Source organism: Saimiri boliviensis, chromosome 16, assembly GCF_048565385.1.
Source record: "Saimiri boliviensis isolate mSaiBol1 chromosome 16, mSaiBol1.pri, whole genome shotgun sequence".
Classification (NCBI taxonomy): Eukaryota; Metazoa; Chordata; class Mammalia; order Primates; family Cebidae; genus Saimiri; species Saimiri boliviensis.
The window spans coordinates 84,827,472-84,850,520 of NC_133464.1; the positions used below are offsets into that span (position 1 = coordinate 84,827,472).

General features: G+C 40.3%; 1 protein-coding gene across 3 annotated transcripts in view; it reads right to left on the minus strand.

Moving 5' to 3' along the window:
* Positions 1 to 16,586, minus strand: part of TNFRSF19 (TNF receptor superfamily member 19) — a 102,433-nt gene extending 85,847 nt beyond the window's left edge. Inside the window, exon 1 of one of the 3 annotated variants that reach the window (XM_003919754.4) lies at positions 15,921 to 16,585. The gene's annotated coding sequence lies outside the window, so the exon portion shown is untranslated. Of the gene's footprint in view, positions 1 to 5,069; positions 5,266 to 15,920 lie in introns of those variants that run through there. The other 2 variants (XM_010335308.3, XM_010335254.3) reach the window with 2 other exon arrangements.
* Positions 16,587 to 23,049: the final 6,463 nt, after the last annotated feature.

Below are 23,049 nucleotides of genomic sequence, written 5' to 3' on the forward strand. Positions count from 1 at the left end.
TGGGACAACAGGCGCGTGCCACCACAGCCAGCTAATTTTTGTATTTTTAGTAGAGACGAGGTTTCATCATGGCGAGAATGGTCTCAATGTCTTGACCTTGTGATCTGCCCGCCTCGGTCTCCCAAAGTGCTGGGATTACAGGCGTGAGCCACCGCGCCCGGCCGCACAGGCATGTTTTTAGCAGCACAACTCACAGTTGCAAAAATATGGAACCAGCCCAAAGGCCCATCAATCAACAAGTGGCTATATGTATATACATATAACTAATACTCATATCATATTTATGTGTGTATATATATACACACACATAAATATATATATATATATGATGGAATACTACTCAGCCAAAAAGGGAATGAATTAATGGCATTTACAGTAACCTGGATGGGACTGGAGACTATTATTCAGAGTGAAGTAACTCAGGAATGGAAAACCAAACATCGTATGTTCTCACTCTTAAGTGGGAGCTGAGCTGTGAGGATGCAAAGGCATAACAATGACGCAGCGGACTTTGGGAATTGGGCAGAAAATGCGGAGGGGGATGGGGACAAAAGTCTACAAACTGGGTTCGGCATATACTGCTCCGGTGATGTGTGCACCCAAATCTCACAAATCACCACTAAAGAATGTACTCATGTAACCCAATACCATCTGTTCCCCAAAACCCAATGGATATAAAGAAAAATAAACAAATAAAAATAAAAACAGCTACAACAACAAACCTAGGGCAGGGTTTTCTGAGACTAATTCTTTTTATTTCTCTAAGATGTACATGTTATCATCTTTGCATTAGGAAAATCACTGTCAAAATTCTCAAAATGTCCAGTCAACAAGCATATTGTAAATAATGTGCTTTTCCCAAAATTCGTGGATGTTTTCCTATTCTGAAACGCAAATGGAACAATGGTAGCATCAGGGACTCTGAGGACCTCAAACATCCATACAGTCTTTCTTACGAGAATTGTGCATACCCTTCTCTCAAACACAGCTGTTTAAACTTTTATTTTAGAAGGAAGTCTGGATAGACTCCAAAACTACTCTTTACACCATTTGTAGTGTTCTTCTCCAGTGTGTAAGTAGCCCCTATTCTTTCCCAGTTTCCACATATGTGACCAATCCAAGCTGACCAAGAGCTGCTAAATAACATTCAGTCTTCAGATACACAAGTTCCTTTGTCTTCTGTAATTGCTGATGGGTAGATGTTCTCTTTTTAAAACCCAGGTTTTAAAACTTCAGTTTAAAAGGTACATAAAGGTACCTATTATGTGACATGTGGACTAGAAGATAACCCAATACTGTTTAAGCATCTTACTTTTAAATGTAAACATTTTAGACAAATAAAATACCATGAAGGAACTCACTAAACCAGTAAATCATGAAAAAAAATTCTGTTCATAACCACTTTAACTTTCTTTTTCTTCACCTAAAGGGTTACTTTATCACTTTTTTTTTTGGTCCAACATTTTTAATCGTTGGAATAATGAAAATTAAATCCACAATGAACTATCATGGCATACTAATCAGAATGCCTAAAATACAACATCTGATCACTTCACTGTTAGTAAAGATTTGGAGCATTGGAACTCTCCTACAGTGTTACTAGAAATGAAAGTCTAACAACTACTTTGGAAAACAATCTGGACATTTCTTAAAACGTTAAACACACACCTTTAATATCACCTAGACATTCTTCTCCCAGTATTTTGAAATGTAAACTTTTGTACAAAAAGCTGCTCATGAATGTTCATAGCAGTTTTACATATAACAGTTAAAAACTGTAACCAATCATGCATCCATAAACAAGTAAAGAAATAAACAAGTTATGGTTCATGCAATGGAATACTAGTCAGCAATAAAAATTATTTAACTTTTGATACCTGTAATAATGTGGATGAATCTCAAAATAATTATTCTGAGTGAAAGAAGCCAGACCCCTCTTCCCAGGATGACATACTATATTGACTACATGTATATGAAATTTCAGAAAATGCGAACTAATATATAGTGACAAAGCAGATCAGAGGTTGTCAGGGGCTTGAAGAGGGCAGGGAAATATGGAAGAAAAGGATTACAAAGAGTTGTAAGAAAACTTCTGGGTGTGTTTTACGTGTTCACCATCAGGACTGTGTTGGCAGTTTCACAGGTATGTCAAAACTTACCTAATTACAAATTTAAATATATGCCACTTACTATATGCCAATCAATCTCACTAAGGGTGTTAGTTTTGTCAAATTTCAGTTGACATTAAATAATTGTGCTATTTATGGGAGATAGAGTGATATTTTAATATATGTATACAATGTGTAATGACCAAATCGGGGTAATTAACCTATGCATCACCTCAAATCTTTATTTTTTCTTTATATTGGGAACCTTCAAAATCCTCTCTTCCAGCTTTTTGAAAATACACAACAAATTGTTAACTATATTCACCTTACAATGCTACAGAACACTATAATTTATTCCTTCTACCTAGCCGTAATTTTGTATCCATTAACCAACCTGTTCCTATTCTTTCCTCTCCTCTTCACTAGAAGGCTACTTTTAAAAGCTTATGAATACTTAATAATCAGCTGCCACAAGACAAATGTATTTAACTCTTTAACTGTTCCCTGGCTCTCTTACCACATAGGCAGCTGTCAATTGTATTTATTGGGGGTGTGCTTTTATTCAAGCGGGCATTCATATTCAATGTGTAGTCAACACAAATAGAACATGTTGGCCTTTTCCAGACTTTTTAATGCTTGACTTTAAATATTGATTCATCAGTTTTAAACGGGCTTGGCTTTTCGGAGTTTTTGTTTCTGTCGTGTTAATTTTTGAGGGGTAGAAGTGGCCACAGGGGACTGAATTAAGCATAGGTTCAGAGATTGCAACAGGTGAAAAAAGGAACTCAAATTCTTTTTGAGTGTTAGCAGAATTCCTCAATTATGTTTTAAAAGTCCCCATCATGCCCTAAATTCATGTAAAAGAGCTATGACTAGGAAATTGAATTACTATATTTAGGACAGCATGTGACATTACCTGTTGCAATCCATTTTCCATTATAAAACATATGTAAAAAGCCTATTATCTGAAGTTAAAAAAATAATGTACTGTCCCTTTAAAAAACCACTTACACAGCTACTTATACATGTGAACAATGTTCTTTCTTCAGTCTTCTGCATAGAAAAGGCACATTGACAGCTGGGCACAGTGGCTCACACGTGCAATTCCAGCACTTTGGGAGTCCCAGGCAGGCGGATCATGATGTCAGGAGTTCGAGACCAGCCTGGCCAATAGGGTGAAACCCCCTCTCCACTAATAACACAAAAAAATCAGCCGGGCATGATGGCACACGCCTGTAGTCCCAGCTACTCAAGAGGCTGAGGCAGAAGAATCGCTTGAGCCCATGAGGCAGAGGTTTCTGTGAGCCGAGATCGCGCCACTGCACTCCAGCCCGGCAACAGATCGAGACTCTGTCTTAAAAAAAAAAAAAAAAAAAAAGGCACATCGACATTGCAATTTCGAGTGCATAAGGCTCTTCATGTGCCCGTAACTGCATATTCAAGATCCAGCCTGGACTCAGAGTTGTAAGACACAACTTACAAATGGCCAAACAAACAAATAACTTTCGTGATTGTTCTGAAAATACTAACACATCTCAGTTAGCACTTAGTATGGAAAAAAGTTTCCTAAAGTCAATAAAGCCATCTGGCTTTGGTAATAAAGTAGGTGTGGTAAGACATTTTCATAGATTAAAAAGTAAAGAATTTAACAGAGCTTATGATAATGCTTCTTGCATTGACACCAAGGCCATATTTTCCAAATGAAAATGCATTTCTATGTTTTTTTTTTTTTACTTTCAGAACAATTTAATAAATGTTAAGCAAAGATACTTTGTAAGTACTTACATCTCTGTGAATGGTAAAAATTGTCTTCCACACTAGGACTCAATTCTCACTCCTCCAGTTCTATACCTTTCAATTAGACAGTAAGCACTGCTTGGAATTTTTAAGACTACCTGAAAGCAGTGTTGGCAAAAACGCCTAAGGTGAATGCCCCACAGAAAACGGACTGTGTAAATCCTGAAGTAATGCAGTGTAATCCTCCCTTTTGCATCTAAGTATCTGATCATGAAATGACAACACTAAAAAATATCGTTTGCATGAGGCATGTTTAACAATAACTGTTTCCTGTTTACATAAAGAAATTGCTTTGACTTGCAGTCAAAGAAACTCATTGGAGTAAAAACTACGTCTTCATATATATCTTGGGTTAGGCTGTTTCAGTTAAAAGAAACACTGAACAATGCTTATGGTTTTATATGCAAATTGAGTCCTTTATTAAAATGCAAAAAAATGACATGGATTTCTTACAATAGCGAACGGAGACTGGATGCCTAGTGCGCTACCATCAAAACAGATCACAGAATTTTGAGCCGCCAAACTTGATCTCCAGGAATATATCAGCCAAATGTCTGTTCCATGAGACAGCATTACAACACGGACACGCATGGTAAGAGCTGGTTTTCTCTCTATGATCACAAGCTCTACCCATGAATGCAACAATTCCTGCTGACCTCTAAGAAACTCTTTCCCACAGAAGGCATTCAGCCTGGGCGGCTCACAGACAACGCTGTCCTGCCGCCCGCGCCTACCCGGGATGCGGCCCCGAGACGCCGGCAGCAGCGCGCGGACTCCGGGGCCTCCGCAGAACGCGGGCGCGCGCGGGGGCCGGGTCGGGCTTGGGCAGAGTGGCAGGCTGCCCGCCGTGGGCCTCACAGCAGATCTTTCTATTCACAGCATCCCGGAGAGGAGTCCAGGTCGCGTCGCCCGCACAGCCCGCGGGGACCCGGCGTGACTTCACGCGCTCCCCTCCCGCCGCCTCGCCGCCGGCCCCCGGACCCGGGCAGCCCCTCCGGGGGTTCCCTTCGCAGCGCAGTCCTCCGCCCGTGAGCAGACCCCGCCCCGCGCCTCCCTCCCTCGGGCGGCCGCCTCCCTTCCCGGCTCCCACCCAGCGGGGATCCACCGGGGCGAGGGCTGGGCACCCCGTGCGGTGCCGCGCGCCCGAGACAGCGGAGCACCTACCTTCCCAGCCACCTGGGAGGTTGCAGGTCCGGGCCGACGCCGGGACTCCAGGGAGGCTCAGGGATGCGCGGGGCCGTCCTGGGCAAAGCGCGGGGCGAGGACCTGCCACGGGGTCCAGTCCCGGGTGCACGCTGTGCGCCTACCCGCGCTGCGCTGCGCGCTCTCCGGTAGCCAGGCAACCGCCGCTGTCCCGGCGCCCCGCCCACCCGGCGCCCCGCCCAGGGCCCCGCCCACACCGTAGCCCTGCCCACAGAGCCCCGCCCTCGCCGCAGCCACGCCCCCAGAGCCACGCCCCCATGCTCTCCCCAAGTCTAGCCCCCTGAGTCCGCCAGGTTCGCTCTGCCTTCGGGGTCTTTGCAGGCCCCCACCCCGCGGATGAGTGTGAGGCAGACTGGGGGCTTGGGGATGGGGGACAGGAGACCACCAAGAACGTGGCCGTGTTGGGAGACATTCCTTCAGAGCAGGGAGGGAGGCTTCCTTTTCGTCCGGGGTGTTCCCCACTTTTCAACCGTTCCCACGTGGGTCCGCATCCGACCCAGAGGGGATAGTGCAGCCGGGTCTGCGCCGCTGCGCCTGAGCTCAGGTCGGCCGAGGTCGCAGACCCAGCTCCCCAGCCGGCAGGGACTCGCCGGTGCGCGTTCCCACGGATGCCTCCCAGGGAAGCCGGGAAGCCCGAGTCCGCCTCCTGCAGGCCGGGGCCCCGCCGGGCCAAGGCTCGCCCCGTGGCCGCCGCACCCGCGCGTCGGGAGGGCGTCTGCACCGCAGCTGCGGCTCACGCGCGTGCCAGGCGGGGCCAGGGCCAGGGACCCACTGGACAGTTTTGCAGAAAGGGTTAAGAGAATCATGTCTGCGACAAAATACTTTTCCAGCAGCGGAATTCTGTAAAAGTGCAAGCAGTTATTGTTCTCTTCGTTCAGCCAAGATACGGTGCACGACTTTGGTACTCGGGCATCCACCCTTTCTCACGTGTTGGTTTTGACTTTCCGACTCCACTGCACTGTTTGGATGGGGCCAAGTCTTGCGTTTCTTTTCAATACCCCAAGGCCCATTGGAGCCCAGTATTTGTTGAATGAACGAGTGAATAGGTTGTTGTATTTAATTGCCCAAAAGCACAGCTTGTGATCCCAAGCTTCCAACAGCATAGCGGTATGCTACGTACTTGTGAACAATGTTAAAAATACGATCATTCCCGATGTCACACCTTGATGGAGGTTGTATATTTCAAATCTGAAACATCCAGAATATAGATCACAATAACGACTTATTCGTAAAAGATTTCCAAATGATGTACATTATCTTATTTGAACCTCAGGGCAAGTGTGGGCTTCCCTGTCCCATCTCCCAGCGGCTACCTGGATAGACTCCAGTCCTCAGTGCACATCACTACCATGTTCATTCCCACATCCCGCTGAACCTGAAAAGTCACTTCTTTAACCGTGTTCCCTTCCCCAACTAGACCTGGATCTCCCGAGAGCATATCCTAATTCCTTGATATCCTGGGGGCCTAGCCCACAATCATACTCAACACATCTAAGCTGAGTTACTGCGTCTTCCTTCGCAAGGTCTCAGGCAGTCCCCCATCGTCCTCTGTGCCTTGGTGACCACCACCTCCACTACCATGCAGGCCCTCCCCACCCCTCACCACAGCACTGCCTCAGCCATTAATGCTGCTTCCCACCTTTCATCACTGCCACCATCTGGCTGAAGAGTCCCAGCAGGTTCCTCATCGTAAAGAATGGATTCTGCACTCCTTAGATTAGCATTCGGAGATGCCCACGTGCCGCCCCACTCCTATTTCTAGCCTCGCCTCACCTCTGGAGCAGGCTCTATAAACTGCACAGCATGGCCCTTCCTTTGCTGCTTCCTCTCCTTGCTCTCCCATCTAACCTCTGAGCTTTACCTACTTGCCTTACTCCTGTTTCAGGAACTCGCTCAAAGCCATGGCTCTCACGAGTTTTCCCTCAATTCTCAGCCTATATATTTACTTCCTCCAAGGTTTGTGGAAATTTAGCACTTGCCCGTTCTTTCATGTCATAAGATTGTGTGTACTAACCTTCTTCTTCAAGGAGCTGAAAACACTTTCAGAGACGGGGCATATTTTGTTCCGATCTGCATCTCTGACGGTATCGGCCATTCAAATAAATGTCCAACCAATGCTTTCTGAGTGGAATTGAATCGGCCAACCCAGGAACTACCATCTCTGACTTCAACCAAATGTTATTTCTCTGACCTCCTTTGGTCCTTAGAGACAGTCACTACTGAGTTCGTTAGTTCTTGAATCATCTCCACGTGTTTTGACTGATCTTCCCAGTTAGCCTGTTAGCTCATAACAGAGAGAGAACCTACTGTTAGCCTGCATGGGCTTGGGCATCTGACAATCTGGTCTCAATGCCAACCTGTCATTCACTAGTGGCCGGACTTTGGAAAAGTTACTTAACCTCCCTAAGCTTCTGGTTCTCCATCTGTAAAATGAGTTGCTTCAAGGATGGTGTTTTTTTTTTTTTTTTTTTTGAGACAGAGTTTCGCTCTTGTTACCCAGGCTGGAGTGCAATGGCGCGATCTCGGCTCACTGCAACCTCCGCCTCCTGGGCTCAGGCAATTCTCCTGCCTCAGCCTCCTGAGTAGCTGGGATTACAGGCACGCGCCACCATGCCCAGCTAATTTTTTGCACCTTTAGTAGAGACGGGGTTTCACCATGTTGACCAGGATGGTCTCGATCTCTCGACCTCGTGATCCACCCGCCTCGGCCTCCCAAAGTGCTGGGATTACAGGCTTGAGCCACCGCGCCCGGCAGATGGTTGTTAAGTATTAATAGGTAAGGTATTTAAAGTGCTTAGGCCAATGCCTGATATTAAATAGTAGCCATTCTTAGTAGCAATGTATCCTCATGCAATGCATAGCATCAATCAATAAGTGATCATTGATGGTGGGAAAAAGGACATTGACCCTCTGCTCTCTAGCCGTTAGATACATCTTATTCTTTAAAGGGGAGACTCATTCAGTTAAATACGGTTGACCCCTCACATCCATGGATTCCACATCATGGATTCAACCAACTGCAGATTGAAAATATTTGAAAAAAAAAAAATGAATGGTTGTGCCTGTACTGAACGGGTACACTTTATTTTCTCATTATTCCCTAAACAATATGGTATAACAACTATGTCCATAGCATTGATGTTGTATTAATATTACAAGTAGGCCGGGCGCGGTGGCTCAAGCCTGTAATCCCAGCACTTTGGGAGGCCGAGGAGGATGGATCACGAGGTCGAGAGATCGAGACCATCCTGGTCAACATGATGAAACCCCGTCTCTACTAAAAATACAAAAAATTAGCTGGGCATGGTGGCGCGTGCCTGTAATCCCAGCTACTCAGGAGGCTGAGGCAGGAGAATTGCCTGAACCCAGGAGGCGGAGGTTGCGGTGAGCCGAGATCGTGCCATTGCACTCCAGCCTGGGTAACAAGAGCGAAACTCCGTCTCAAAAAAAAAAAAAAAATATATATATATATATATATATATATATATATATATATATATATATATTACAAGTAATCCAGAGATGATTTAAACCATATGCAAATGTATACCGTTTTTTTGTAAGGGACCTGAGCATCTGCAGATTTTGGTATCCAAGAGGGCCTCCTGAAAGCAATCCCCCTTGGATGCTGAGGCAACACTGTAGTTCCCACTTTCCTTCATTTGAATGTTACATGATTTGGAGACAGTGTTTGAACAAAAACTCAGGCACATAATTGAGCACCAGTGGTAGCATAAAAAAAATTCTGTGGGCCAGGTGTGGTGGCTCATGCCTATAATCCTGGTACTTTGGGAGGCCAAGGTGGGTGGATCACCTGAGGTCAGGAGTTCAAGACCATCCTGGCCAACATGGCAAAAGCCCATCTCTACTAAAAATGCAAAAATTAGCCAGGCGTGGTGGTGCACACCTGTAATCCTAGCTACTAGAGAGGCGGAGGCAGGAGAATCACTTGAATCCGGCAGGCAGAGGTTGCAGTGAGCCGAGATCACGCCACTGCACTCCAGCCTGGGAACAGAGCAAGACTCCATCTCAAAAAAAAAAAAAAAAAAAAAAAAAAAAAAAAAAAATTCTGTGATCCTTAGGCTCATCAACTGGATGCTTGGAATTAGGACTGGGAGAATTTTACTTCCTTTAAAACACTGCATATCACTAATGGGTTAATGAAAAAGCCAAATGGCTCTGAGGATCTTGGTAGAGGTGTTTGTTTTTAAGATTTATGATAAACGTTAGTTTTCTGAAGATAGTTTTAGCAATATCTGAGCTGATGCAAAGTGCATCTGTTTAAAATATTTTTCCCCAAAAGTTAAACTAATGAAAACTTGAAAAATTCTTTGAAAAAATGGTTTCAGTGCTAAACCACCTCACTCAAAGCAAAGCTAAATTGCCTGACTTCTAGTCATTTCTAGTGTAAATCACTATTCCTTGGAAAAAAAAGGACTAGAATGCAAGCCACAGGAGAATATGAAATTTTGTCTTTTTGGTTTATAGTGCTTGGCACATAGTAGATTCTCATTAAAAATTTGTTGGATGACTTAGTAACTGAGAGTTAGAATCTCGAAGGTTACTAAAATTTTCCAAATACAGTCAAGAAAATAAGTGGAGGTGGAAGGCCCAAGACCTAGCTATTGAATCCCCAATACCCGCTACTGCCAATTATAGACTATCAGCATGGGGCTGGGGGAGCACTGTGAGGGCAGTGCCCAGTGACTTCCGGAATGTCAAAGCTGGAATCAGAATCTGGGCTTCCTGCATGTTAACATAATCTCACCAAACCATGGGTGCATAAACCACATACAAAAAAGCCACAGAGGCTCTTTATGGATAATTTATATACTGTGGAACTCAAGACGCTCAAAGAGCAAAGTTACATGTTGCAGCACTTGCCCTAATCTTTATGAGTTTGTGATAACTTGGCCCCGGGTACCTCATCAGCCAGACCCTTTTCATGAGCTTGATGAGGGAAGAGATAGGCCATTGACTCTCCTTCTCTCCTTCCTGATAAACATGGTGAACTCCCCTACCTAGGGCTGGCTTAAGACCAGTATGGCTGAGCAACAGCCCATGGTGCTGAGCTATAGGGCCACCAAAGAATGGGGGACATTTAACAAGACAGAGAAAACGGTTTTTATGAGAACCCCTCTCAAACACAGTATGTTATGTTGGAAGGAATGGTTTTATGAAATCACTTGAAACCCCCACCTGACTTCTCCTTTACCTTCTCATCAAAGAAAAAAGTAAGTCACAAAGAAGGGTGTTAAACTACCTACTTAATCTAAAGAAGTATGCCTTGATTGTGGCAAGTGGGTGGGTTTGAGGTAAGAACTTTGGAGCCAAAGCTGAATGACTAGAGACAGTAGAGGAGAAATTAAAGCATAGCCACCAGGGAGCCTCCCTCTGCCTTCCCATCATAGAACTCACCCAGTTGGACAACATTTTAAAGAACCACCCTATAAAGGATACCAAATCACTCATTGTTCCAGGGTAGCTTGGGCTGGCCTTGCCATCACAGAAAGAGAATCTGTCTAAACCAATGCCAGATGGTTGAGTTCAGCTCACTTTTGAAGCAGAGGGAAAACAGATTATGCCTTCATGGCTTACGGAGTTCCTTTATGGCCAACTGATGGAAAATACTATGAAAAATGTCTAACAGTTCTTACAAAATATATAAAAAGAAAAAAAAAACCTGTAGCCCACATTTTTGGCCAAAATTTTGGCTATAATGTTTGCTGACAGTCAAGTTCAGCTTTGTGTAATTCTTTCTTTTTTTTTTTTTTGAGATGGAGTCTCACTCTGTTGCCAGGCTGGAGTGCAGTGGCTTGATCTCGGCTCACTGCAACCTCTGACTCCCTGATTCAAGTTGTTCTCCTCCCTCAGCCTCCCAATCCCTCCCAAGCTGGGATTGCAGGCAACCACCACTACACGTGGCTAATTTTTGTATTTTTACTAGAGACAGGGTTTCACCATGTTGGCCAGGAAGGTCTTGATCTCCTGACCTTCTGATCTGCCTGCCTCGGCCTCCCAAAGTGCTGAGATTACAGGCAAGCTTTGTGTAATTCTTATAGGAGAAAGAATCAACTGCCTAGCCCCAGAATGGAAAAAATTTAGACCACAATATTGCCACTGAATTATTCCTATAATGTTGCATATGTTATTGTTATTTATTATTATTATTAGTAGTAGTTTTTGAGACAGAGTTTCACTCTTGTTACCCAGGCTGGAGTGCAATGGCACCATCTCAGCTCACCGCAACCTCCGCCTCCTGAGTTCAAGCAATTCTCTTGCCTCAGCTTCCTGAGTAGCTGGGGCTACAGGCACGCGCCACCATGCCTAGCTAATTTTTTGTATTTTTAGTAGAGACAGGGTTTCACCATGTTGACCAGGATGGTCTCGATCTCTCGACCTCGTGATCCACCTGCCTCAGTCTCCCAAAGTGCTGGGATTACAGGCGTGAGCCACCACGCCCAGCCACATGCTATTATTTATCCTCCCTAAGGCTCACTGTCCTCATCTGTAGAATGGGATGACAAAGTTACTTGTTGTGAATTTAAATGACATAGTGTTTTTAAAATATTGTTGGACAAAAGCCAAAATAGACAAATCAGACCTAATCAAACTCCACAGCTTCTGCACGGCAAAAGAAACAGTCAGTAGACTGAATTGGCAACCAACAGAATGGGAAAAAATTTTTGCAGTCTACCCATCTGACAAGGGGCTGATATCCAGAATTTACAAAGAACTAAAACAGATCTACAAGAAAAAAACAAACAAGCCCATTCAAAAGTGGGCAAAGGATATGAACAGACACTTTACAAAAGAAGACATACAGGAGGCCAACAAATATAAGAAAAAATGCTCATATCATTGGTCATTAGACAAATGCAAATCAAAACCACATTGAGATACCATCTCACACCAGTTAGAATGGCAATCATTAAAAAATCTGGAGACAACAGATGCTGGAGAGGATGTGGAGAAATAGGAACACTTTTACACTGTTGGTGGGAATGTAAATTAGTTCAACCATTGTGGAAGACAGTGTGGTGATTCCTCAAGGATCTAGAAATAGAAATTCCATTTGACCCAGCAATCCCATTACTGGGTATATATCCAAAGGATTATAAATCATTCTTCTCTAAGGACACATGCACACGAATGTTCATTGCAGCACTGTTTACAATAGCAAAGACCTGGAACCAACCCAAATGCCCATCGATGATAGACTGGATAGGGAAAATGTGGTACATATACACCATGGAATATTACGCAGCCATCAAAAATGATGAGTTCGTGTCCTTTGTAGGGACATGGATGAACCTGGAAACCGTCATTCTCAGCAAACTGACACAAGAGCAGAAAATCAAACACCACATGTTCTCACTCATAGGCGAGTGTTGAACAATGAGAACACATGGACACAGGGAGGGGAGCACTACACACTGGGGTCCGTTGGGGGGAAATGGGGGAGGGATGGGGGTAGGGGGGTGGGGAGATGGGATGAGATAGCATGGGGAGAAATGGCAGATACAGGTGAGGGGAAGGAAGGCAGCAAACCACACTGCCATGTGTGTACCTATGCAACAATCTTGCATGTTCTTCACATGTACCCCCAAACCAAAAATGCAATCAAAAAAAAGAAAAAGAAAAAAAGAAAAGAAAAGAAAAGAAAATATTGTTGGAGTGCCTGGCACACAAGTGCTCAATATATATTATTGAGTTAATTGATAATGAGTGAATTAATAGATATTAGGTCGTGTTAGTAATAATCTTGTATATATAGGAACCCTAAGGATGGTGGTAAGTCCCACTATGAGGGCAGCTGTTTGGCCATGAGAGTCCTGTATTTGTGTAAAATTTTATCAATAACTACATTAAAATTTTTCACACAAGATATATTTTTTCAAGGAAGAAAAAACCAGAAAAAGCTAATGAAAACATGCTCAAGATTCCTAACATAATGAAACATGATATGAAACACATACCATGTTTGAAATGCACATTGAGTTTATGAACTGAAATTTCATAAAACCCCACTGGGACTATCCCTGGAGGAAAATTAACCTTTAATTATTACACTTTTTGTGGATGCCATTGGCATCTTCTAAGAAAATATCAATTCCTTCAAAACACACAAAGATGTGTTGATATAATGCCAAACTCATATATACACATACACACAGAGACAAACACACAAATACATATATAATTCCACGTTGATAATGTTAAATTTTTTGTGAAAATTATTTTGCATGTCATGGTAAATTATGTATAGCAGTTACTGTGTTTAGACAGTTTAAAAGTATAGAAGTAGAAGGAACAGTTAGGAAATAATCAGACTAATCGAGCTGATGTATCTATCACGGAAACAAAAAAATGTACAATAGGAAATGGCTCTCTTTATATTTCAAACTAACATCGTGCTTTAATGAGCTACAGGGTGCATTTGTTTTAGCAATCGTTAGAAAGCAGACCCCGCATGCTAGACTGGAAAAAACATTGGATGAGAACTGGGTAATCAGCCATGTGACCTTGTTAAGCTAGGGACATTTGTTTTCTATAGCCTCAGTTTCCTCATCTGTAAAATGGCCATAAAAAGCCCTGTCCTCCTTATTTCATGAAGATGATGTGATCAACTCCCTCACTTTGCACATGAGAAAACTCTCTTGAAGTCATATAGCTAATTGATGACAGTATCATGACTCGACATAAAAGTCTTTTGAAGACTTGGACTTTCTGTAGGAACAAAGCTGCCATTGAAGCAACAGACAGGAAAGTGCTTTGAAAAATGTCACATGAGGGTTTCGTTCAGTAGAAGTATTATGGGCTATATCTGCCAAAGTCCTTCTGCGGTAATTAATTAGGAAATGCCTTCTGAGACTGTACCTGGACCTTCAGCAATAACCATCTTTCTTTTAAAATCAAAAACACTCTGCTTCATTTCTCAACAATGACACAAGAAGTAAACAATTAACTGACTTAATTCAAACACTGAAGTGGATTTTCAAGGACTTGACTCGCCCAAGCTAGTTTTCTACAAAGCCTAAATTAATCAGATAATTACTAATTCTCTCCTTTGTTTTGTGCTGAGGAGAGTCTGCATTTGTTAAAATGATCCTAGTAGCAGAATAAATAGTCATTAAAAATTTTTAAAAATCCCAAATCTGAACTAAATGAGCAAATTTCAAACACACTATTTCTTTAGGCATCATCTCCAGCCATTGTTTTAAAAGGTTCATTTTCTTTATCGGAATGTGAACATTAACACCACTTTTGTGATTAAAAGGAAGATTTTAAGCAAACAAATTTTAAAAAATCAAACTGAACCAGTGTTTCAGGATATTGTGAACATGATTCATTGTGTCGTTAGGAAAGAAAAAAAAAATGCAAATGCCTCTCCTGGCATAACTAAAAGCAACGGTTAAGTCTTTAAGATTAAATTCTTACTGACACACTTGAAAAATATAGTTGGTTTAGCATGGCTTTAAATAACCTCCACTTGACAACTAGCAAAGTTTTAAAATTAAGTAAACAATGCTAATTACCCTCCTAATATCAAGAGGAAAGTGTAGAAAGTAATTTAATTAATTGGCTCTGAAAAATTAATTACATATGAAATGAGACTCATTAGAGCTTTCGTGTTTCATCACAGTTTCAGACTAAAGGATAACTGGTCTTATCACTTACGGTTTCTTTGTGGTTCAGCTAGCATAAAATAGACTTGTGATAATAATTAAATATGTTGCCCAAATAAATTTAGAACTAGAACATTAAAACAAACCTGGGTGAACAAAGTAACAGTGTTACTTTTCCACTGTATTTAGTTCTTATATTTCACTGTAAAGATATTACTCTGTGTGTATGAGTGTGAGTGTGTGTGTGTGTGTGTGTGTGTGTGTATCATGAACTGACAAAGAAATAACAATTAACTTTCAAATTCAGTACAGCAGTATAATTTGGTTTTGTCATGTGGGGCATTAGCTAAAGTGAAAATGTGACTAAAACACTTTATGTAACATAATAACTGTTGATTACTCAGATAGTTTTCATAAACAGTTGGCAAATTGTAACTTACAACAGCTGTCACTATAAATTTAAAGTAAATGTTAATTTAGAAATATTAACCTTGTGAATATTTCTGTAAATAAGGCTTATGCTGTTTCCAAAGTTATAGAAAATCACTCGAGTATTTTTAGCCAAACTTAGTGCAACTTTATCCTCACTGTTTTTAAATTCTTCAGTTTTAAACATAAAAGGCTTTAATCATACTTTAATGGTTTTTCAGTGATTCCCTTGAGTGTACAAACTGTATAAGGAAATGTATTTGATAGACTTAAGTCTTGGAAGTGAGAGAATAAATAAACTAAAGAAACAGTATTGCCAGAGATACATTTTACTCTTTTATATAAGAAAATAAATAAAGCATTTGCAACAAGCAAAGTTCCAGGGACTGTTTACTAAATAAGGTAACCTGTAAATACTTAGCAATTGTAGCTCACAGATCTCAGGGGCTGAAGTACCTGTTGAGTGCTAAAGTTACCACTCTTCTGTTTTGTCCTGTTTGTAAAACTCATTTCCAAGGAAAATTTGCATGACAGATTGCAAACCCTCTTGTATAAACTACTAAAACTTGCATCAAGTTCCGTTGTTACTCTGATACACACATTCAGCATAATGTAGTATTCAGCTGTATAAATGCTTCCTACAAAATTGATCAAAACCATTCTTTTCTCAGAATACCTCCAAAAAATGCAGTGAAAGCTACTACAGAACTTAAAACGAGTATCTGCGACATGCTGAGCTCTTTGCAGTACTCACCCGTTCAGCAGCTTAGTTGCTCCTGGCAGCACTTCTATGCCAAATGCTTCTACCTTCCCAAAAATGTATGTCAGCACAAGCCCAGACGAAACTTCAAATCCAGGAAAATAAAATTAACCATGCAGATCAAAGGCAGACGAGCAGGGAGATGAAATGCCTGTAATCTGATCAGTGATCAGTTGCTGAACATCAAAGGCAGGGCTGAGTTTATAGACAGGCACGGATATCAAGAAAGTTCACTTTCAGCAGGTAGTCACCCTCCCACCTCCTCGTCCACACATTCTTTTTGTTAAACCTGGATCACGTTGTTTTCCTCCTCTTTTTTTGCAGTGAGGCAATGCTGGTGGTTCTCCCGTGCTTGGCCTGAGTGGCTGTATCTGTAGCTTTTTTGGTTCCCAAGCTGTGTTGTGGACTGTGTGTTGGACGCTTTTCCTAGTGCCAGCGGGTCCTGCTTTATCCCTTTCATCTCGCTGAGCTGCAGATCCCATGACATCATTCAGCGCCGTGGGACTGGTAGGAGAGCTATAATTCAGCCTGTGGGGGAGTTTAGCTCAAGAGAAGCCAGAGTCTGGCTGATTTCTAATCACGTTAGACTACTGTGCCTCACACAGGACAGTTTCTGTTATCTGTCGCCCAGCTAGAAAGGACAGCAACTGCTGCTGGATGCTTCTTGGGTGATAAGATCCCTGATGGATGATCTCGCCAAATGACAGCATTTAATTGCCTCTTCGCTGATAAAAATCACAATTTCCTACAGAGACTGAGTGTCAACTATTCAGCATAGTTAAATAGCACTATGAGACCACTCTAAAATACACCCAAGGACGCCAGCAGATGGACCGGATAACATTTTCACATTTTGTTTTCCTTTTTAAAGTGACAAGTCTTTAAGGATTTTAAATAAACTGCCCTTTCTTTGAAACATACATTATTAGGATGCCAATCAAACCGGGGTGTGTTAAGTAGCTAAGCAGCAGATAACCAGCAATTCATGAATAAACAGTCTTCCACTGGCTCACTTAAGACTTTGGGCAGAGACTTAATCTCAGTCTTTGCCTTAGTTTGGGACTCTGGAAATTAGATTTTAAAGCAATGTCTACTTCTTAGACATAATTAATTAATACTTGTTGAGCATTTAAAAATTCACAGAAGAAAAATTATCTAGACCAAAGCATTTGCCCTTGTGATGATTCCAAAGCCATGTTCTTTCCTTTTAGGTCTGTTTCTTCAGAACTCATAGTTTGGACTTTCAACTCATTAAAAAATTACCACCTTAGCCTAATTATTTATATTTTAAAATTAAATATATTGCTCATTATTTAAAATTTTTGACTGTTTTCCTTAACAGTGTCAGATCGAATATAATATGATTATTTTATTTTTAGTATTTAGTAAAATAGAAGATGAGAAGAAATTTCAACTTCCTTGAAATCCAGGATATGGTGCTTTTGTGATTTTCAGATAGTTCTTTCATGGAATGAAGACGATTTTCCTATTTTGTGATAGAAATCTTGCCAACCTTCAGAAGGTAAGTTAAACTTATTTTTGCAAAATTGAGGGGATAGCAGAACTCAATCTTTTTAAATGTAACTTCCCTCCCCAACTGGTTTCGTCTAATTTTTCCTGATGTGATATTTGAAAATGTTGTTTATGAAGTGTTTATTTCCAGACTTCTATGATTCTTGAATAATTTTAATAGTAAAATATTTGGTTTGAAGAGTTCATGAGTTCAGTATAACATTTAAATATTCCTCCTGATTTTTCAGTGTCTCTTGTATAATTTTTCTACCTTACACCTCATTCCTCAAAAATACACAGAGCTCAAATAGTATTTGAACTGGCAGGTGTGATGCTTAATGACTTCCTTAAAGCAGACCAGGAAAATTCCTGTGACACCTGGTCTTCACGTTTCCTGGGCTCCTTGAACTCATGAATACAAAGGAAATATTTGAAAGACAAAATATTTACAAGAAGACATGTGCCCATTTCTTTTCTGAGGTAGTCTAACCCCATCACCAACATGGAATCCATATTCCATCAGTCTGCATTCAGTATTAAAGGTTTCCGATACACTGATAAATTAAATCAAAGCAACTAGACACTCTGTAAGGCTCATTGGCTAAGCAAGTAGATTCTGTCTTTATAGAGTTCAACACCGGTAGAAATAGGTGAAAGACTGAATTAGGATTCTTATGTTCTACTGGAAGCATACAGGAAGCACTTGAAAGCAGGGACTTGAAGGAAAACCAGTCAAATGATCTTCAATTTATACATATCTACCCAAGCAAGATTTGTAGTTCAAGATACATCTAACAATGCAATACCAACTCCAATGGAGGCGTTTATTCACCGAGTCCCTGAACATTATTTTGAATTGGTCCTCTTGCGGCCAAGAACTCCCAACATGTGAGATGAAAGGGGGACGAGGCTGGGGCCTCATCTGTCGCCTGGACCAGAGTGTGGCTAAAGGCCGGCCTGGCTGCAGGAGTGACCTCCTGACCCATGGCTCATTTATCACTGTGCCCAGCTGGCCGAGCCCCCTTCATTATGAGATGAGGCCTGGACCATTGTTGTTTCTGAACAGCACCAGGAAGGGGAGCTACTGCAAGATTAGTGTGATTAAATCAGTGTGATGCTGTGGTGATAAGAGATCCGGTACTCCACTCGACATCACTTCTGTTGTAATGACACCAAGTTACAGCATTTGATGGATGACTCCAGTGCCCTGCTGCAGTACACTGGGCCCATCTTAGTCTCTTTGCCACGCTGACTTTCAGCCACCCAGCCCTGCAACGTGGCTGTGGCAGCTATCAGATCCATGGAGGGGAGCTCTGGGCTGCACTTCAAAAGAAGTGGTCTGTGTCTGAGCTGTCAGCCATGTCAGCTACCCTGATCTGATCACTACACCTTAGAGATAAAGAATGTCATTAGGGGCCCATGAATATGTATAATAATTATTAATCAATAATATAAAGTATATATTAAATAATATAAATAATATTAAATAATATTATTATAAATATTATTAAATAATAAAGACTAAATAATATTAATATTAAATAATGTTATTTTATTTTTAATATATTTTATTTAAATATTATTATTATATAATAATATAACATATTAATTATATAATTATATTATATATTAATTTATATATATTATTATATATATTATAATATATATTTAATTATATATAATTATATATAATTATTTTATATATAATTATATATAATTTATATATTTTTATATATAATTTATATATAATTATATATATTTATATATAATATAAATATATATTATCTATATTTATATATTTTATATATATATATATACTGTATTTTTAAAGGGATAAATCCCAATGTGCCTGATTTGACATTCTTATCAGCAGAAAAAAGCTTAATGTCTAGTAGATCTATAAAAAGGAGTAAGTACCTAAATTACAAATGAGAAAACTGAAGCACAAGGAAAAAAATAACTAGTTTGAAATATTTTGAAAAGTAATAGCATAAAACGAATATTTGTAGAAAATTATGTTGTATATAACATATTAGTATTTATATGGCCTATTTGAAGTTTATAGTTGTTTATAACTAATACAATTATTTTTGGAGTCAGAATGATTATGTAATCATTACCCATTTAGGTATAAATCTGTATTTTTAGTCTTTTCCCTTCAATAAGTATGTGTTATATATAAAAGACAGAAAATAAAGTACAAATCAAGAACTTAAAAAAAATATATATATATAATATACATTTATATATAATATAAATGTATATTATATACATTTATATATAATATAAATATATATTATATATTTATATATAATATAAATATATTATATAAATAATATATAAAATAAATATATATTATATATTTATATATAAGATAAATATATATTATATATTTATATATAAGATAAATATATATTATATAATAGTATATAATATATAATTATATTATATATAAATCTGTGTTTTGTATTGAAGGCTGGGTGCAAACTGCTTGTAGGAATAAAGCATTTCTGTTTTTTAAGGAAGATCCTTTTCGGTGGATTTGTTGACAACACTTGTGTACAAATCTTAGTGTGGATATATAGTTTCATTTTTGTTCAGTAAATACCTAGGAGTAGAATATCTGGATTGTATGGCGTATGTATGTTTAACTTCAAAAGCAACTGCCAAACCGTTGTCTAGAGCGTTTGTTCCAATTTACATTCCTGTTGGCAATATATGAGATTTCCATTTGCTCTACTTCCTTGGCAACACTTGATATGGTCAATCTTTGTCATTTTAACTATTGAAATGCAGTCTAGTGTAGCTTATGATAGCTTAAATTTGAATTTTGTTGATGCTAGCACTCAATGGATATATAGAGACTTTACTTTTTAGAACAGTTTTAGATTGACAGAAAAATTGAGCAGCTGCTACAGAGATTTCCCATACATTCCATGTACCCCATTCAGCTTCCCCTATTATTTGCATCTTGCATCACCATGATATATTTGTAATAATTAATGAATCAATGTAGGTGCGTAATTAACTAAAGTTCATAGTTTACACTGAAATTCATTCTTTGTGCAGAGACTTCTATGGAATTTTTTTTTCTTTTTCAGATGTCTCTTTCTGTCTCCTAGGCTGGAGTGCAGTGGCGTGATCTCGGCTTACTGCAACCTCCGCCTCCTGGGTTCAAGTGATTCTCCTGCCTCAGCCTCCCGAATAGCTGGGATTACAGATGTGAGCCACGATGCTCTGCTAATTTTTGTAGTTTTAGTGAAGATGGGGTTTCACCATGTTGGCTAGGCTGGTCTTGAACTCCTGACCTCAAGTGATCTGCCTGCCTTGGCCCCCCAAAATGCTAGTATGGGCCACCACACCTAGCCAGACTTCTTTGGATTTTGCCTAATGTATAACAACATGTGTTCACCATTACAGTTTTGTACAGAGTAGTTTCACTGCCCTAAAAGTCCCCTGTGCTCCACCTACTCATCCCTCCTTCCCCTGGAGCCCCTGGGAACCACCGTTGCTTCTAAAGTCTCTATAGTTTTGCCTTTTCCTGAATGTAATATAGATAGAATTATATGGTATGTAGCCTTTTCTCATTGGCTTCTTTCTTAACAATATATATTTAACTTTCTTCCATGACTTGCTGTGACTCCATTGTCTGGATATAATTTATCATTTACCTATTGAAGGACATCTTAGTTGCTTCCAGTTTTTGTGATAATGAATAAAGCTTCTATAAACATTCATGTGTAGGTTTTTGTGAGAATATAAATTTTCAGCTCAGCTGAAGTAAATCCCGAGGAGCATGATTGCTGGATTATGGGGTAAGATTGCAGTTAACTTTTAAAGAAACCTCCAAACTGTCTTCCAAATACAAAATACGACATTTTGTATTTCCCCCAGCAATGAATGACAGTTCCTGCTGCCCTACAGCCTTGACCCGATTTGGGATTATCAGTTGTTGTTGATGCTGTTTTTAATTTTAGTCACGCTAATAGGTGTGTAGGGGTATTTCATTGTTTAATTTGTAATTCCCTAATGATGTATGGTGTTGGGCATATCTTCATAGGCTTATTGACCACCATGTATCTTCTTTGGTGAGGTGCCTGTTCAGATCTTTTGCACATTTTAAAACTGGGTAGTATGTTTTCTTATTGAAAATGCTATCTCACTTCCACATTGATCTCAAAAAGGTCAGATCAGTACAGTATATGATATTTCCAGCAGTGTGTAAAATGCAAACACATTGTTTATGCAAAACCTCACCTTTGCCAGTATTGAATTGTGTCAGGATTTTCAAACCCTTAACAGTTAAGAGTTTTAAGAGTTCTTTGTACATTTTGGATACAAGTCCCATATCAGATATGTGTTTTATAACTACTTTCTCACCATCTATAGCTTGTCTTTCTAGTCCCTCAGCACTGTTAGCTTCAAGGTCCCTCAGGCAAAATTGTAAATTAGAAATACTTATCCAAATTACTAGCCAATAGAGCAGCTAGTGATTTAAATAATCTGTCAGATCCAGAAGGTGCCAAAGTAACAGGCTGTTTGTGAATCAGGCAAAACTATCTGTTAGGTGGTGGTTCTGATACAACAACAGCAACAAGAACAAGTTAATTCAGCGGATACACACATGCACACCCTGAATCAGTGATCGAAAGGGTGCTTTATGCTGGAAACTGCCACAGATCATGCAGCTGCACCCAGCTGCCTTCTGCTCTCCAACTTTGCAAAAGAGATTCCAAGTCACTCTTACCTGCCATATTGCCCTCCAAATACTTTGCTGAGCCCAGGCTGGTTTTTGGAGAAACTATCCAACTCATATCTTATAATTAATCAAATGTTTTCTATTTCCTTTTCTGCCTCCTCAGCATTTATCCTGATTAATAGTGAGGCTAATTAGGAATCTCGGTTCTCAGTAGAGTCTGACAATGCTAACAAAAACTGTGGTGAAACAGCAGGAAAACGCAAAAGGAGGCATTAAGAAACATCTTCAGGGCCGGGCGCGGTGGCTCAAGCCTGTAATCCCAGCACTTTGGGAGGCTGAGGCAGGCGGATCACGAAGTCAAGAGATCGAGACCATCCTGGCCAACATGGTGAAACCTCGTCTCTACTAAAAATACAAAAAAAAATTAGCTGGGCGTGGTGGCGCGTGCCTGTAGTCCCAGCTACCCCAGAGGTTGAGGCAGGAGAATTGCTTGAACCCAGGAGGCAAAGGTTGCGGTGAGCTGAGATGGCGCCACTGCACTCCAGCCTGGCACCAGGCAATAGAGCAAGACTCTATCTCAAAAAAAAAAAAAAAAAAAAAAAAAAAAAGAAGAAAAAGAACATCTTCAGAATAATACTACCACTACCAAAATAAAGATCTGAGCTTCATCAGGAAGTATAACGTTAGATAAAGACAGACATGCCCTTAAAAACTGATTCAAGAAATGCCAATCTAAATAAAGTCAAAACATTTAATAATGCAACCACTATCCAATGGAAAGAGCACCCAGCACAGAGTTGAGGCACAAAACACACAGAATAGTTAGAATAACTGGTGAAAATTGGGAACATACAAAATCTACTTTCGGGGAAAAAGGGAAACTAAAATGATCTTGTTAAATAAAAACTCAAC